This window comes from Sorex fumeus, unplaced genomic scaffold (assembly GCF_029834395.1).
Source record: "Sorex fumeus unplaced genomic scaffold, SorFum_2.1 ptg000122l, whole genome shotgun sequence".
NCBI lineage: Eukaryota > Metazoa > Chordata > Mammalia > Eulipotyphla > Soricidae > Sorex > Sorex fumeus.
In genome coordinates, this window is record NW_026606179.1 from 10,122,288 (window position 1) to 10,138,336 (window position 16,049).

A 16,049-nucleotide genomic window follows, 5' to 3' on the forward strand; every position below is an offset into this window, starting at 1 on the left:
TCTAGGTCTTCAGGAAAGTCAAATTCAAATCACCAAGAGACATTTCTCTTCTCCCCCACTGGGATGGGGAACAGCGAGAGGGCTGGGTGGGAAAGAGAAAGCACACTTGGCTGAGCACCAGCTTTGCATGCAGGAGCCCCCAGTTCTGCCTCCCAAACCATGTGATCCCCCAGCACTGCTGGGAGCAACCACCTTTGCACAGAGCCCAGAGTAACCCCTGAGTACTGCTAGGTGTGGCCCACAAAACAAAACAATTAAGATTGGGTGGATGGACCACAGCAAGTGTGGGTGAGGACATGGCTCCACCAGAACTCAGCCAGTCTTTCGGGAAGACTCATCCGCCTGTGTCCTCTGGCCTGGCTGTTTCAACCACGAGAAACGAACATATATGTTCTACCACCAATACTTGTGCAGGAGGAGCCTGAGCGGTAGGACAGCGGGCGGTGGGGGTGGGTGGGTGGGGGCTTTTCCTTGCAAGCAATCAACCCAGGTGTGATCTCCAACATCCCATATGGCCCCCTCCCCAAGCCCACCATAAGTCATTCCTCAGCACTGAGCCAGGAGCAAGCCCTGAGCATCGCCAGGTGCGGCCCAAAACCAAACCAAAACCAAATGAACAAAATCCCGCCTTGTACAGGAAACTTCATTGCACTTGGAAGCATAAGGGCCGGGGCTGAAAATAGAGAAATGCCCAATGACAGAGAAGGGTAAATGAGTTATCGCAGATTCATACTACGACACAATTGGCAATAAAATGGAATGAGGTATTGATAAGTACTAAAAAGTGGATAAATCTTTCTGCTATCAAATGGAATGAAAAAACAAACATCCCTTGCAGGCAACATACTATGTGAGTCATGTGTTCAGTTCCAGGCACCAAGCACGGATGGGGGTGACAGTCAAACGCTGACCACTCAGATAGAGGGGGGACAATGAGTCATCGCCTGCTGGATGGGGGTCCTGAACCTTTGGGGGTGAACACGTGGAACCCACTTAGCACATCTCTCCAGGATGAGAGTTGCACAGCTGGAGAAATGTCTGCCCCTGTAATTCCAAATTTCAAATGTCTGAATCTGCTGATTTGGGGAATAAATATCTGACCCCAGGGCTGGAGTGATAGCACAGCAGGAAGAGCACTTGCTCTGCATGCAGCTGACCTGGATTCTATCCCTAACATCCCATAGGGTCCCCTGAGCACTGCCAGGAGTAATTCCTGAGTGTAGAGCCAGGAGTAAGCTCTGAGCATTGCCAGGTGTGACCCTAAATAAGAAAAGAAAACAAAGCAAAATAAAAAGTCTGACCCAAAACTCAAGATTCCTGACCTCTTTGCTGCCATCCGGAGCACAAGTGTCCCATTCTGAGAGGAGAGAGGACAAAAATGACACTCCAATCTGGTCTTCCCCCCTCCACTGGAGCTTCCCAGGGAGACAGGTGGGCAGGATCCTGAAGGAAGCTGCAGCTCTGGGGTCAGGGGTCAAGGGTGGGCCCCCTTCATGAGCCCCTGTGTGAGAAGCCCCCCTCCCTTATTTGTAAAACAAAAAAGCAGAATTCCCCCAGGGAGAGATGGCACAGTGGGGAGGGCATTTGCCTAGCACGTGGCTGACCCTGACATCCCACATGGTCTCCTCAGCCCCACCAGGAGTGACTCCTGAGTGCAGAACCTGAGCACCACTGTATGTGCGTCCCCCCAAGGGACAACAAAAAAGTTTAGTATTGACTAATTTTTTTTTGTTATCACAATTGACTTCTGAGGGTCTGTTGTTTGCCCCCTTCCCTCCGCTCCACCCTGCTACGTTTGGGCCACATCTGGCCGTGCTCAGAGTTACTGGCTTGTGTTTGGGGAATCACTCCTGATGGTGTTTGGAGAACCATGAAGTGCCATTGTCATGGATTGAACTGGGGCCCCCAGCATGCAAAGCACATGCTCTGACCACTGAGCTATCTCTCTCCCCCCCCCCCCCCCCAGCTTTTGTCTAATATATGACTACCTAGTAACATTCAGAGACCGGCTTTCTGGTTTTTGGGTTTGTTTTGGGACCATACCTGGCAATGCTCAGGGCTTACTCCTGGCTCTGTGCTCAGGGGTCAGTGATGGCGGTGCTCGGGGGACCATATGTGGTGCTGGGGATTGAACCTGGGTTGGCTGCATGTAAGGCAAATGCCCTACCCACTGTACTAATACTCCATTCTCCAGAGACTTTTATTTTTCTTTTTGGGTCACAACTGGCGATGCTCAGGGGTTTACTCCTGGCTCTGAGGTCAGGAATTACTCCTGGTGGTGCTCAGGTGACCATATGGGATGCTGAGGATTGAACCGGGGTTGGTCACATGCAAAGCAAACACCCTACCCTCTGTCCTATCGCTCCTGTCCAAGAGACCTTTTTTTTTTTTTAAATTTTTATTAATGAGACACCATGAGGTATAGTTGCAGACCTACAAATTTTGTACTTGGGTTTCAATTATACAATGATCAAATACCCATCCCTCCACCAGTACCCATTTCCCACCACCACGGATCCCAGTATCCCTCCCACCCCCCATCCCCCATCCCACCCTGCCTCTGTGGCAGGGCATTCCCCTTTGTCCAGAGACCTTTTTTTTAAAAAAGTATTTCTAATAAAGAAAATAAGTCTCAGAAAGAATTGAAGACGTTTATTTTCCCTTCAGCTATACATCAAAATATATTGCTCGGTGTCATGAAAATGTTCAAGGAATCTGATTTGATATTGTGCAAAGCTGAGAATGTTTATCAGAATATAATTGATGTTCTCCTCTACAATATACAGTTTTGCATGAATATTCATTATGCTCGCTGACTTGTTCTGTTCTCTGTTAATTCAAATCTGTCCTTGGAAGAACAATTTAAACAAAGTGGTCTTAGGAGACTCCAAAGATGTTAGAAATTATTCTATGTCTTGTGAAAATGATACCCAAATAAAAAGGCAGTCTGGCCAGTTGTTTTTCTTGATAATTTTTATTTGCTCGGGTAACAATCTCAGTCTAATTAACATATTTGTTTTATTAAAAATTCTAACTTTTTTTTTAGGCACTAGGATTTACAATATTATTAATGAAGGTTTCCTATGTACATGACTCAACACAATACCCATCACCGCTTTCTTAAATTCCATACCTGCTTATAGGGGGCCAGAGAGATAACATGGCGAGTAGGGTGCTTGCCTTGCACACGGCCAACCCAGGTTTGACCCCCAACACCCAATATGGTCCCCCAAGCATTGCCAAGTGTGCCCCCTCCCCAATTTTATGCCTATTTGTAGCACTGTGTTTCTTTCACAGCTGTAACACACACACACACACACACACACACACAAACCCTTTGGACTTTGTAGGTATCTACAGCATACCAGAGATTTTTTTTTTTGCGTTTTGGGTCACACCTGGCAATGCACAGGGGTTCCTCCTGGCTCTGCGCTCAGGAATCACCCCTGGCAGTGCTCAGGGGACCATATGGGATGCTGGGAATTGAACCCGGGTTGGCCGCGTGCAAGGCAAATGCCCTACCCGCTGTGCTATTGTTCCAGCCCCCCATACCAGAGATTTAAGGAAAAAGATGTTTCTGAGATTCTATGGTTTTCAACACTATTAATAATTCCAACACCATACCCAGTGTGCACCTGCCCTCCCCCAAGAACCTCGAGCCCTCCCTCTTGAGCTCCCCAACTCAATTGTGTGGATCAGTTCTCCCATTTTGTTTCTGCCTTGCTGTATTATCTTTTTTTTTATTTGTTTGAGGATTGCACCCAACAGTGTTTAGTGCTGACTCCTGGCTCTGTGCTCAGGAATCACTCTTGGTGGTGCTCAGGAGATCCAATGGGATGCCAGGGATTGAGGCTGGGTTGGCCACATGCAAGGCAAACACTCTCCCCGCTGTTCTATCTCTGCAGCCCCTGCTGTGTTTCTTTGACGTCCCATTTATGAGAGAGATTCATTCTGGATCTGTCCCTTTCCTTCAGGCTGACTACCTCACCGGAAATTTGACATTTGGTTCCCAAAGTAAGACATCATGACGTATGATATAATGTTTTTTTTTGGGGGGGGGTGTCACACCTGGCGATGCACAGGGGTTACTCCTGGCTCTGCACTCAGGAACTACCCCTGGTGGTGCTCGGGGGACCATATGGGATGCTGGGAATCAGACCCACGTCAGCTGTAGGCAAATGCCCTACCCACTGTGCTATTGTTCCAGCCCCAACATGTTTTATCCCTTTCACGACATTGGGTCCTGTTGACCAGGGAGGAGGGAAAGAGCACTTACTTTATTCCTACGAGGCCATAGAGCTGGGCTGTGACTTTCCACAGCAAGCTATATTGGATGCAGAGCACGCCTGTGAGGCAGGGTCACATTATCCTGTTTCACAGCACTGGAGCCCAGGATAGACGGCGTAGGGCAGTGTGAAGGGGGGTTGAGCCCCGGCCTCTGCTCAAAAGCCTTGTCTTGCTCAGTAGAGCAGCATAGCAATAGCGTGTAGACTTATTATCCCCTTGTCCCGAGACATTAGATGCCCAAGAATTAGCTCCTGGGTTCCATCTTGCCCAAGAGGACCGGATGCTCAGGCTGAGACTTAGGCTTTTTCCGTTGCTTCAAGTGAGGAGGGTTTAAGCGGAACCTCCTCTGCCTCCAGGGGCCTGATCTGGTGCTCCCTGAGTCCCCATAAAAGCAGACCGGCCTGATGCAAAGCCACGAGCTAAGGAGCTAGAGATGAATGTTTGGGGTTTCTCTGAAAAAAAATGTGAGGGGACACACTCTAGGGGGGCCTCCCCCTCACTCTTGTAAATGAGCTTCCAGACCCACAGACACATGCAGACTCTGCTCTCACGTGCTGCCTTCCAGCCCAACAAACCAAACCAGCAACAAAAGTCACAGGGCTGGGTGTGACGTTTTAGGGTGCAGGGAGTTAAGGGCAGGAAGGCTGTAGGAATGAGGAGACTTGCAGCCTAGCCTGGCACCCCTCTCCCAGCGCACAGCAGGCTGGCCTGATGCAAAGGGGAAAGCTGAAGACTGGAGATGAAATTTTGGATTTTTCCTAACAAAACCTGGTGGGGGTTGTGTGGCTTCAAGAAAGAGAAAAAAGGAAGGAAAGGAAAGAAAAGAAAAGGGAAGGGAAGGGAAGGGGAGAGGAGAGGAGGAGAGTGGAGGAAAGGAGTGGGAAGGGAAGGAAACAAGAGGGGAAGGGGGGAGAGGAGTTTAGGGGAGGAGAAGGGAGGGAAGGGAAGGGGAGGGGAGAGAAGGGGAGGGGAGGAAAGGAGAGGGGAGGGAAGGGAAGGAGAGGAGGGGGAGGAGCGAGGAGGGGAGTGGAGAAGAAGGGAAAGCAAGAAAGAAAAAAAGACAGGAAGCAAGCAAGCTAGAAGAGAAAGAGACAGAGAAAGACAGAGGAAGGAAGGAAGGAAGGAAGGAAGGAAGGAAGGAAGGAAGGAAGGAAGGAAGGAAGGAAGGATGGATGGAGGAAAAGTTTGGCTGATGGTTGACTTATATTGACATGTGACAATGTTTTGTCCTTTTCATGGTGTTTCTGCCCTGCTGAACAAACCGACATTCTCCTCAGTCTCAGAAAGCAGCATTCCCACAGACGGGTTTTCCACAGGTTTCCTTATTGGTTGTGAACAGAGTGGCTTGTGAGGTAGGATCACCTTCACCCGTCTCCCAAGGCTGGAGCTCAGGAGAGGGAGGGGTAGGGCGGCTCTCTGGATACCATCCTGCTGTCTGTGAGGGGATTTGCGCCCAGGCCTCTGCTCACAAAGCCTCTTTTCACCTTGGTAGACCATTCTGAACATAGAGCAGTGGATCAAGCCAGCAGTGTACCGTTGTTTATTCTCCCATGGACCGTGGGGACGTTGAATATCTAAGCATTAGCTCTTGGGTCCATCTTGCCCAAGAGGACACAGGCTCAGGCTGAGATTTCTGCTTCTTCCGTTGCATCCTCCTGAGCCTCCTCCTGAGCCTCCTCCTGAGCCTCCTCCGAGTCCACGGGCGGTGCTTCTGTGACCTCAGGAATCTCATCTGCTGTGTCCTGGGTTTTCTGTGTGCAAATCAACGAGTGGGGGAGGGGGCAGCGAAGGGTGTAAGAACCCGGGCTGAGGGTACTTAGGGGACAGGACATTAATTCTTTTCTCCCTTTCTTTGATCCCACTTTTCAGCCATCCAACAGAGAGCGCATACATAGGCTATATTCCAGCTCCACTGAACACGCAGACTTAAGAGGAAATACCAATATTTCACAGGAAGGTTCCAGAATACCCAGGGCCTGAAGTCTGCTGAAACACCCCCTGCCCCATGTCCCTGAGGTTCCCTCAGGTGCGAGAACCGGAAAACACAGGAGGATGTCTGTGGGACTCTCATTGGAGCGTCATCTTCCCTGTCAGCGTTTCCAGCGTCACTTCCTGTCATCCCATCTCTCTTGATGATTCTAAACCAGGACATCTGCTTCCACACCAGCAGCCGCATGCATCACAAATAGCGCTAAAGCTGCTTGGGCCGGTCCAGTGGTAATTCCCCAGGTTCCATGCACTGGACTGGCCTAGTGGGCCAATGTTTTGTTTCATAGAGGTTTTCTCTGACACTGATTCAGTGTCCTAAACTCCCTTCTGGTTACACCTCTTTGGAGAACGTGTGGGACTCCAGCAGCTACAGCACTTATACAGAAGAGTGTCACCTCAACGGTGAGAAAAGCCCCAGCTGAGGGGTGACCAGGGCTTTCTAGTAATTGGAGACTCCAACCTTCCAGCCGCTGGGTTCCATTCATGTCCTGGAACTGTGGCTGACTCAGGGAAAGGTCTCACTTCCTGGCTATAGGGGCATAAGCAGGAGGGAGACTCCTGTGGGGGGCAGCAGCCATGGGGTGGGGGGACACATTGTGCTCCTCAGATCACTGCGTCCGCTGCCAGGGCCCAGCGCCTGGACTTCTCTGGAGCCTGGGAACATGTGATTGCTGTGAGGTTTGCTCACGCACTGATGAGAGGATCCTTCTCAGCCCCTCTCCACGGCTCAGCTGGGGGATGAGTGTGTCTACTGAGCACTTGGCCCTTCTGATGTCCAGCCCTCCACAGTCCAGCCAGAAACAGCTTATTATTATTATTCTTATTTTCTCTTTCCTTTCGGACCACAACCAATGATGCTCAGGGCTCACTCCTGGCCTCCCTCAGGGATCAGTGCTGGGGAGACCATGGAGCATGCTGGCGGTTGAACCTGGGTCAGCCACGTGCAAGACAAGCACCCTCCCCACTGTGTTTTGACTTTGGTCCCAGATCAGCTTCTTAAGTTAAGAAAAAGTCGAGAGAGTGGCAGTCTCTCTCCAGAAAGTGCTAAGGATTTAGGGTTCATTTTTTCTGTGGAAACATTCCTTGTCTCTAGACTGGCTGTAGAGTCTTAAACAGCAGTGAAAGCGCCGGTTTGGCCGCAGCCTACCTACCCCACCATAGCCAACCTCTCCCGCCACCCACCGCCCCCCGCCACCATGGGTCGTTCCTTTGTCCCTCAGTGCCCCTCCACCCCGCACTAAACCTGGTGACCCCGAGTCCACAACAAACGCTCTTGCTCACGTATCCCCTCACCCCGTCTCACTACCACGGACCAGGTGCTTCCCGTGTGTCTGTCTACCGGGGCCTCACTAGACTGACTCATGGTCAGGCTGACAGGTCCACTCTGAGGGACCAGATGCACCTGCTTCCCACAGGCAGAGTAGGGCGTGGCTGGGGTCACCCCAAGGACGAGAGGGTAGAGAGGATGTCGGGGTGCCCACGTCACTCACCTTGGGGGCTTCTTGAGCTTCAGGTGGAGGGGTTTCTGATTTCACTGGAGTTGGGGCTACTTTCGCAGCCCTAATGGGTGACACCAGAGTATTGATCAGGGACGTTCTCTGAGGGTGAACTGTGATGGGGGCGGGCTGTGGGGGCAGGGAGACTAGGAGCCTAAACTCAGACCCTGAAACGTGCTTCCTGGGTGTGTGGGCCCAGGGCTGGGCACCGCTACGCTTCTAGAGGCTTCTGTGAGTGCCCGCCCTCATCACAGCCACCACCTCAGCTCAGACTGGCCCTGGCCTGGCCCGGACCCCAACTCACCTGCAGAAATGTCGATAAAGGCAAGCACCGATCAGACCTGTGATCACAGCTTCCACGATGGCCACCAGGATCACCAGCACCCAGGAAATATTGCTCCCTGCATGCTTAGGAGACCCTGACAGCAGACAGCGTCCGGTGAGAGCAGGCTTCCTCCCAGCCCCTTGGTTCCACCCAGTGCAGGTGACCCCGCGCCCCACCCAGCATCTCCCACCCCCTCCAGAAACTTCCATCTCTTCCCATGCTGGGCTCTGTGTGACAGATCCACACGTGTCCCTGCAGGACGGGGTGGGGGGTGGATTCTAGGCCCCTCCCTGGACACTCAGAGGCAGAGACTAACTGAGCTGGGGGAGGGCCTCCCTGCAGCTGTCTGTCTCCTCTCTCGCCTGTCAACAGTGCGATGCTCAGTAGGGACAGCAACAAAGGGTGACTGTCATGTGGGGGAGCAGATGCCACTAGCAATGAGAGCTGGCTGTGGGGGTGTGCTGGACTCTGGGGAGTGGTCAGGGTGCAGGTGAGTGTGTGTGTGGGTCCAACCCAGCGCAGAGGACTTGGGCAGTGCCGTGACCGTCTAACCATGCAGTGACATGCTCCTGACATTGCACGTTTGCTGAGACCCAGAGAGTGTGTGGCCCAGAGCAAGAGACCGCGTGTCAGGTTGGGCTCTAGGGGAGGCATCCGTGCAGCCACAGACGGGACAAGGGGAGGCCGTGCCTGTGGGGACATGGAACCTTGTCACCTTCCTGTCCTGTTGCTGTGAGAAGCCAAGTCCACCAGGAAGTGTCCCCAGAACATCAGGGACTGAGGGACAGAGAGAGCCTCGCTGGGGAGGGGCAGGAGGAAGCAGAGCATCACTGGGGAAGGCCAGGGGCCAGACCAGGGTCAGAGAGCAGGCTTGGCCGTGGGGGTCTGTCTCACCGCCCCTTCCCACATGGGCATCCGGCTCTGAGTGAACAGTGACTGCCCACGCCCCTCCTACCTGGATCATCTTTGCAATAGCTCAAGCTGCTCGAGTCACCTAGGATGAGTGAGACGTTTCCATTTTATTTTGGCTTTTGGTTTGGGAATCACATCTGGCAGTGCTCAGGGCTGGCAGGCACTTTCCCCACTGTCCGATCTCTCTGGGCCTGAGATTTCCTTCTTAGGGAGAGGGATGGAGGGAGATCTGGGGAGCCCCCAAGCCCCCAGAAAGTCACCGAAACACCAGAGGAAAAGGTCTGTTTCCTGGCAACTTCCCCCTGCCCGACCCTCGGGCTGCACTGGGAACCCCTGCGTCCGGCTGCTCCACACTCACATCTGATATCGACGATGAGACTTTTCCAAGTGACCACCTGAAAGGCGGGAATTTCCACCCGGCAGATCAGAGTACTCCTGTTGTCCTTCTTTCTGGGGGTGAGTATGACTTCCGAGGACAGGGGTGCCTGGGGCCCGAGCTGGAACTGAGAGACAGATGACAGCCAGACGAAGATGCCAGGCGACTGCCACTCACAGGCCCAGGGCACGGAGCAGGTGATGACGTTGGGGGCCCCGGCTCTCAGGGGGTTCAAGATGGAGACACTGGGGGGCAGCTGCCTCTCTGCGCAGTGAGAAGGGACGGCGTGGGCCAGAGCTGCGGAGGTTTGGGTCCGAGTGTTCCCTCCGAGCCCTGCCCTGACCAGGACCCGCCTTACCTGACACCAGCAAAGTGAGGTTCTTGTCAAAGAAGTAATTCCGGGATGGTTTCTTGATCACAAAGAGGTACGTGCCCTCGTCGGCCTTCCTCAGGTGCTGCACGGTGAGGGAACAGTTGTTCTCCCACACCTCCCCGTGCAGGATGAAGCGGCCCGTGGCGTTGGCGTGCACCACCTTCAGCTTGTTGGTGCTGGCGAAGGGAGGGTCGGCCCCCAGGTCCTGGGTGCTCTTGACCCACTCCCCGGCCAGGTGGGTCACACTCTCGTTGGCGATGCTGGAGGGCGGCGTGAAGGTGCAGGGGATGAAGACGCACAGCTTCACTTGCCCTTGTACTGGGGACTTCAAATTCAGGATGCCGATATTGTCACCGTGCCCTGTGGGGACACGAGGGTCAGCGGCAGGACCGTCCACCCTGGGCCCCGCCCTGGGCCCACTCACCAGCCCACAGCACTGGCAGCAGTGACAGCAGCAGCAGCAGCAGCAGTGGCAGCATGTCCGAGGGGACGGCTTCTGGGTTTCCTGGGAAGGGAAGGGGGAGGTGGGTGGGCACGGGGCAGCTGGGGACTGCGGAGAGCCCAAGGGGAGCTCTGAGCACCAGAGTTTTGTCTTCTGTTTGTTTAGGGATCACACCTGGTGGGGCTTGGGGCTGACTCCTGGCTCTGTGCTCAGGGATCACTCCTGGCAAGCTCTGGGTGCTCGGGACCAAATCCAGATTGGCTGTGTGCAAAGCAAATGTCCTACCTGCTGCTCCAATACCTACATATTGAGCCAACCCTCCTTTTTAGTTTTATTTTTAATTTTATTTATTTATTTTTAATAAATAAATTATTAAAGGTAAAAGGTAAAGGCCCTCCCGTTGATTGTCGATTTGCTCGAGTGGGCCCAGTAACGTCTCCATTGGAAACTTTGTTGTTACTGTGTCTGGCATATCGAATACTCTCAGTAGCTTGCCGGGCTCTCCGAGAGGGGCGGAGGAATCGAACTCGGGTCGGCCATGTTGGCTGCTTGTAAGGCGAACGCCCTACCGCTGTCTTCTGCCCCCGCGCCTGGCTGTCCTCACTGGGGTCCCTTGAAGGAGGGCGGGTTGAGGTTCCCTCTCTGCCCCGAGCAGAGTCCCAACAGCTGAACACCTCCGGGACCCAGCCAAAGCCATGCTGAGACTACTCTCCACACGCTTAGACAAGGAACTGGCAGAGGAATCCAGGTGTGCAGGACCCGGGGCTGAGATCTCCAAGCCTGCTTGGTTCAGGACGCGGCCTCCTCCAACTTGCTCCCCCACCTTCCAGTAGCTAGATAGTTACACCCACCAACTGTCATGTAACCCCATCAACAGCCATCCAGAGACTATAAAACCAAGCTCCCGGAAGAGAACAAGGCAGAGTCTCCTGCCCCCGCGCCTGGCTATCCTCACTGGGGCCCCTTGGAGGAGGGCAGGTTGAGTTTCCCTCTCTGCCCCGAGCAGAGCCCCAACAGCTGAAGAACTCCAGGACCCAGCCAAAGCCATGCTGAGACCACTCTCCACACGCTTGGATGAGGAACTGGCAGAGGAACCTGGGTGTGCGGGACCCGGGGCTGAGATCTCCAAGCCTGCTTGGTTCGGGACTGGACCTCCTCCAACTTGCTCCCCCACCTTCCAGTAGCTAGATAGTTACACCCACCAACTGCTGTGTAACCCCATCAACAGCCATCCAGAGACTATAAAACCAAGCTCCCGGAAGACCTCTAATTCTCTAGTTCTCACTCTCAGAGAACCCGGCAGGCTGCTGAGACTATCATACCCGCCTATATGCCTGACTAGGAACACCTGTAAAGGTGATTAGAGGCTGCCCCCAAAGCCGCCATTCATCTTGGAGAGCTCAGCAAGCTACTGAGAGTATCCCGCCCGCACGGCAGAGCCTGACAAGCTACCCATGGCGTACTTGATATGTCAAAAACAGTAACAATGAATGATCCTCATTCCCCTGACCCTGAAGGAGCCCCCAATATGTCATCGGGCTACACTTGCATGTGACAGGGACAAATGGAGACATTACTGGGCCCGCTCGAGCGAATTGAAGAACAGCGGGGTGATAGTGGTAGTGATAGTGATTTATTTTTGCTTCTTTGGGTCTCATCCAGTGATACACAGGAGTTACTCCTGGTTCGTGCACTCAGGAATCACTCCTGGCGGTGCTCGGGGGACCATATGGGATGCTGGGAATCGAGCCTGGGTCAGACGCGTGCAAGGCAAACACCCTACCCACTGTGCTGTTGCTCCAGCCCCTTTTTTATTTTATTTTTTTTAATTTTTATTAGTGAAACACTGTGAGGTACAGTTGTAGACTTACAAATTTTTGTGCTTGGGTTTCAGTTTTGCTCGAGCGGGCCCAGTAACGCCTCCATTGGAGACTTTGTTGTTACTGTTATACAATGATCCAGTACCCATCCCTCCACCAGTGCCCATTCTCCATCATTTACATTTTAAAAAAAAGTTTTTTGTTAGTGAAACACCATGAGGTACAGTTGTAGATTTACAAATTTTTGTGCTTGGGTTTCAATTGTGCAATGATCAAACACCCATCCTTCCACCAGTGCCCATTTTCCACCACCACAGGTCCCAGTATCCTTCCCACCTCCCATCCCCCCATCCCACCCTGCCTCAGTGGCAGGGTATTCCCTTTTTTTCTCTCTTTCCTTTTGGGTGTTGTGGTTTGCAAAAGAGGCATTGAGTGGCAATCATGTTTGGTCTAAAGTCTACTTTCAGCATGCTTCTCCCATCCTGGGAGGATCCTCCCAACACCCTTTATTTGGTGCTCCTTTCTCTATCTGAGCTGCCCTTTCCCCCTAGAATGTGTGGCTGGCCTCCAAGCCATGGAACAAAACTCCTGGCACTAATCTCAGCCACTCTTGGGTGTTAGTCTCCTATTTTGTTACTTTATGTTCCCCAGATGAATGCAATCTTTCTATGTCTATCCCTCTCTTTCTGACTCATTTAGTTTAACGTGATACTTTCCATGTAGTACCAAGTGTATGTAAATTTCATGACTTCATCTTTTCTAACAGCTACATAGTACTCCATTGTATAGATGTACCAAAGTTTCTTTAACCAGTCATCTGTTCTCGGGCATTCAGGTTTTTTCCAGATTCTGGCTATTGTAAAGAGTGCTGCAATGAACAAACAAGTGCAGATGTCACTTTGACTATACTTTTTTGCCTCTCCGGGATATATTCCCAGGAGTGGTATTGCTGGGTCAAATGGGAGCTCAATTTCTAATTTTTTGAGAATCGTCCATACTGTTTCCCAGAAACCAGCCCCTTATTTTTAATTTTAAATGTAAGAGTCTTGCTATTTACTTAGCCATTGATTAAGCTGACTGAAGTGGGCATGAACTCCACTTTACTTTAAAAATTTTTTTAAAAAATTGAATATCTGTGAAATAGTCCAAAGCTGTTCATAATTGGGTTTCAGTCATACAGTGATCCAGCATCCCTCCACCAGAGCACATTTCCCACCACCAATGTTCCCTATTTCCCTCTCACCATTCCCCACCAGGCTCCCTTTATGGGAGGCACATTCCTTCTTGCTCTCTCTCTCCTTTTTGTTTTGTGCATTGTGGTTTGCAATACAGGAGGTCATGGCTGTTTGTTCAGGGAATTCAGAATTTTTATCACCATTGGTAAGGCTGGAGTAGCTTTTTCACTGGGTGGCATCTTTGGGGTCTGGATGTCACTGCTGAGGCTTCTGGAAGTACAGGGAGGTCGAGAGAGGTAGTCCATCCTGACCCCAAGAAAGCCTGGAGATTTCAGTCACAAAACCCGTATGCCGGAATTTTCAGCAGATTATATCTTGGTGAGAGCCATTCTGAGACAGTAGAGTCTGCTGTGGGTGTGGCGTCAACTTTGGATTGTGGAAGCAAGTGACTGCCAGGGGCTCTGCTTGGGTGGGCACCAGGCTGACTTGTCTGCCTCTCCAGTTTACCCCAGTCTGTTCAGCCAAGCGCAGGTCCAAGATTAACTGTGGCTTTTGATCTCTTTCGAGATTAATTTATGCGTCCCTGAAATAAGGCTGATAAGTGAGTTTGTATAGCTGAGCCAGAAGTGGTTTGTGGTTGGTTATGGCTCCCGCATACCTAACTTTTGGCTGTTTAGTTTCTTTGTAAACTAAGTTGTTGGGGTCTGGCCTAAGGCACAGCGGGCAATTTGGGGGTATCAGGAAGCCTGAAGGCATCATCAGGCTGCTGATGCACTCGCCCTGCAGGTACAGACTGACTTGCTGGTGGCACCATATTCCCATCCTTTTTAGTTTTAATACTTTGATTTTATGCTAAGACAGTGCGCTTCACAAAGGGTGAAGGAGAGAGAGAGAAGAAAAATGCCTGTCATAGAGAGAAGTGGGGGGTGGGAATAAGGGGTGGGGTGTTGGGGGATGGTGGGAGAGATACTGGGGATATTGGTGGTGGAAGTAGACACTGATGGAGGGATGGGTGTTAGATCATTGTATGACTGAAACTCAATCATGAACAGCTTTGTAATGGTCTATCTCAAAATTATTCAATAAAAAACTTTTTAAAAAGTATTGTGGCGCTCATGCCTGATTCAGTCAGCTTAATCAGTGGCTGAATAAATAGCGGCACTCCTACATTTAAAAAAAATCACCTACTATGCTCTTTAAAAAAGAAATAACCAAAATTTGGGTTTGAATGCCTGCTGATGCCGAAGTCCTGAGATACTGAGTCCTTCGGGTTCCCAGCCTCCCCTGAGACACACATATCTGCTCTGCATTCAACTGCTTTGCCCTTTACAAAGCCAGACAAAAGGACCCTCAGAGTCTTCCTGCACTCTCTCTGCAGGATGAAGGCTCCCCCACGTGACTGAGGGGCGGGATATGCCAATACATCTCTGTGGCTGAGGGCTCCAGGGTCTCAGTGGGTTCCTGTGTGTTTGCTTCCCAGTGACTGTGCTGTGTCTGGGCCAGGGGGAGGGGTGGTGGGAGTTAGCTGACCCCTTGCAGGTCATTCTGGGGGCTCTTTCTCAGTGCTCTAGGGAAGGCAGATGCCTCGGTCCTGATAAGTGAGGGGATTTTACACTCAGGTTGCTGATGTGGCCCCTCAGGTGCAGACCCTTTGGGGTTCTCTATTTATTTATTTATTTATTTATTTATTGCTTTTTGGGTCACACCTAGCGATGCTCAGGGGTTACTCCTGGCTCTGCACTCAGGAAGTACTCCTGGCGGTGCTCAGGGGACCATTTGGGATGCCAGGGATTGATGCCAGGGACTGAACCCGGGTCAGCCGCGTGCAAGGCCCCCCCTTTGGGGTTCTCACCACAGTGCCTGCAGTTTCAGTTGCTCCACACCCTTCTCTGTGTTTATGTTTTTCAAAGCCTTGTTCTAAATTGATTGAGGTTATTTGGTTAATAATACCAAATAAACTTGGTTTCTCTGGCACATGAGCCCAACACCATACCTTCACTTCCCGGTATATTTTCCTCCTTATTTGTCCCCTTAGGATATTTATGTTTTTAATTGAATCACCATGAAATAGAGCTACAAAGTTGTTTATGATTGAGTTTCAGTCACATAATGTTCCAATACCTATCCGTCCACCAGTGCACACTTCCTGCCCCTAATGTCCCCAGTTTCTCTCTCATCACCCCCCAACTTCCTGCCTCTCTGGTAGATACTTCTCTCTCCCTCTGTCTCTGTCTCTGTCTCTGTCTCTGTCTCTGTCTCTCTGTCTCTCTATCTCTCTGTGTCTGTCTCTGTTTCTTCCTCTCCCTCTCTCTCCCTCTCTCCCGTTCTCTCCCTCTCTCTCCCCTTCTCTTCCTTTCTCTCCCCTCCCTTTCTCTACCTCTCTCTCCCTTTCCCCCTCTCCCTCTCTATCTCTCTACCCCCTTTCTCTCCCTCTCTCTCCCTCTCTCTTCTCTCTCCCTCTCTCTCCCTCTCTCTTCTCTCTCCCTCTCTCTCCCTCTCTCTCTCTATCGTTCCAGCCCCATTTCTCATTTTTCTTGAGCTTGTTCTTATTCTTGTTCTTGTTCATCTTCTTCTTCCTCCTCCACCACCTCCTTCTCCTCCTCTTCTTCCTCCTCTTCTTCCTTCCTTCTCTTCCTCCTCTTCTTTCCTCCTCCTTCTTCATTTTATTCTTTTGTTTTTGGCTCACACCCGGTGCTGCTTAGGGGTTACCCCTGGTTCTGCACTCAGGGATCACTCCTGGCAGGCTCAGAGGACCATATGGGGCTACAGGGATAAAACCTGTGTTGGCCACATGCAAGACAAGCACCCTCCCGCTGTGCTCTGGCTTGAGACCCTGCCCCCATCCTAGCAGTGT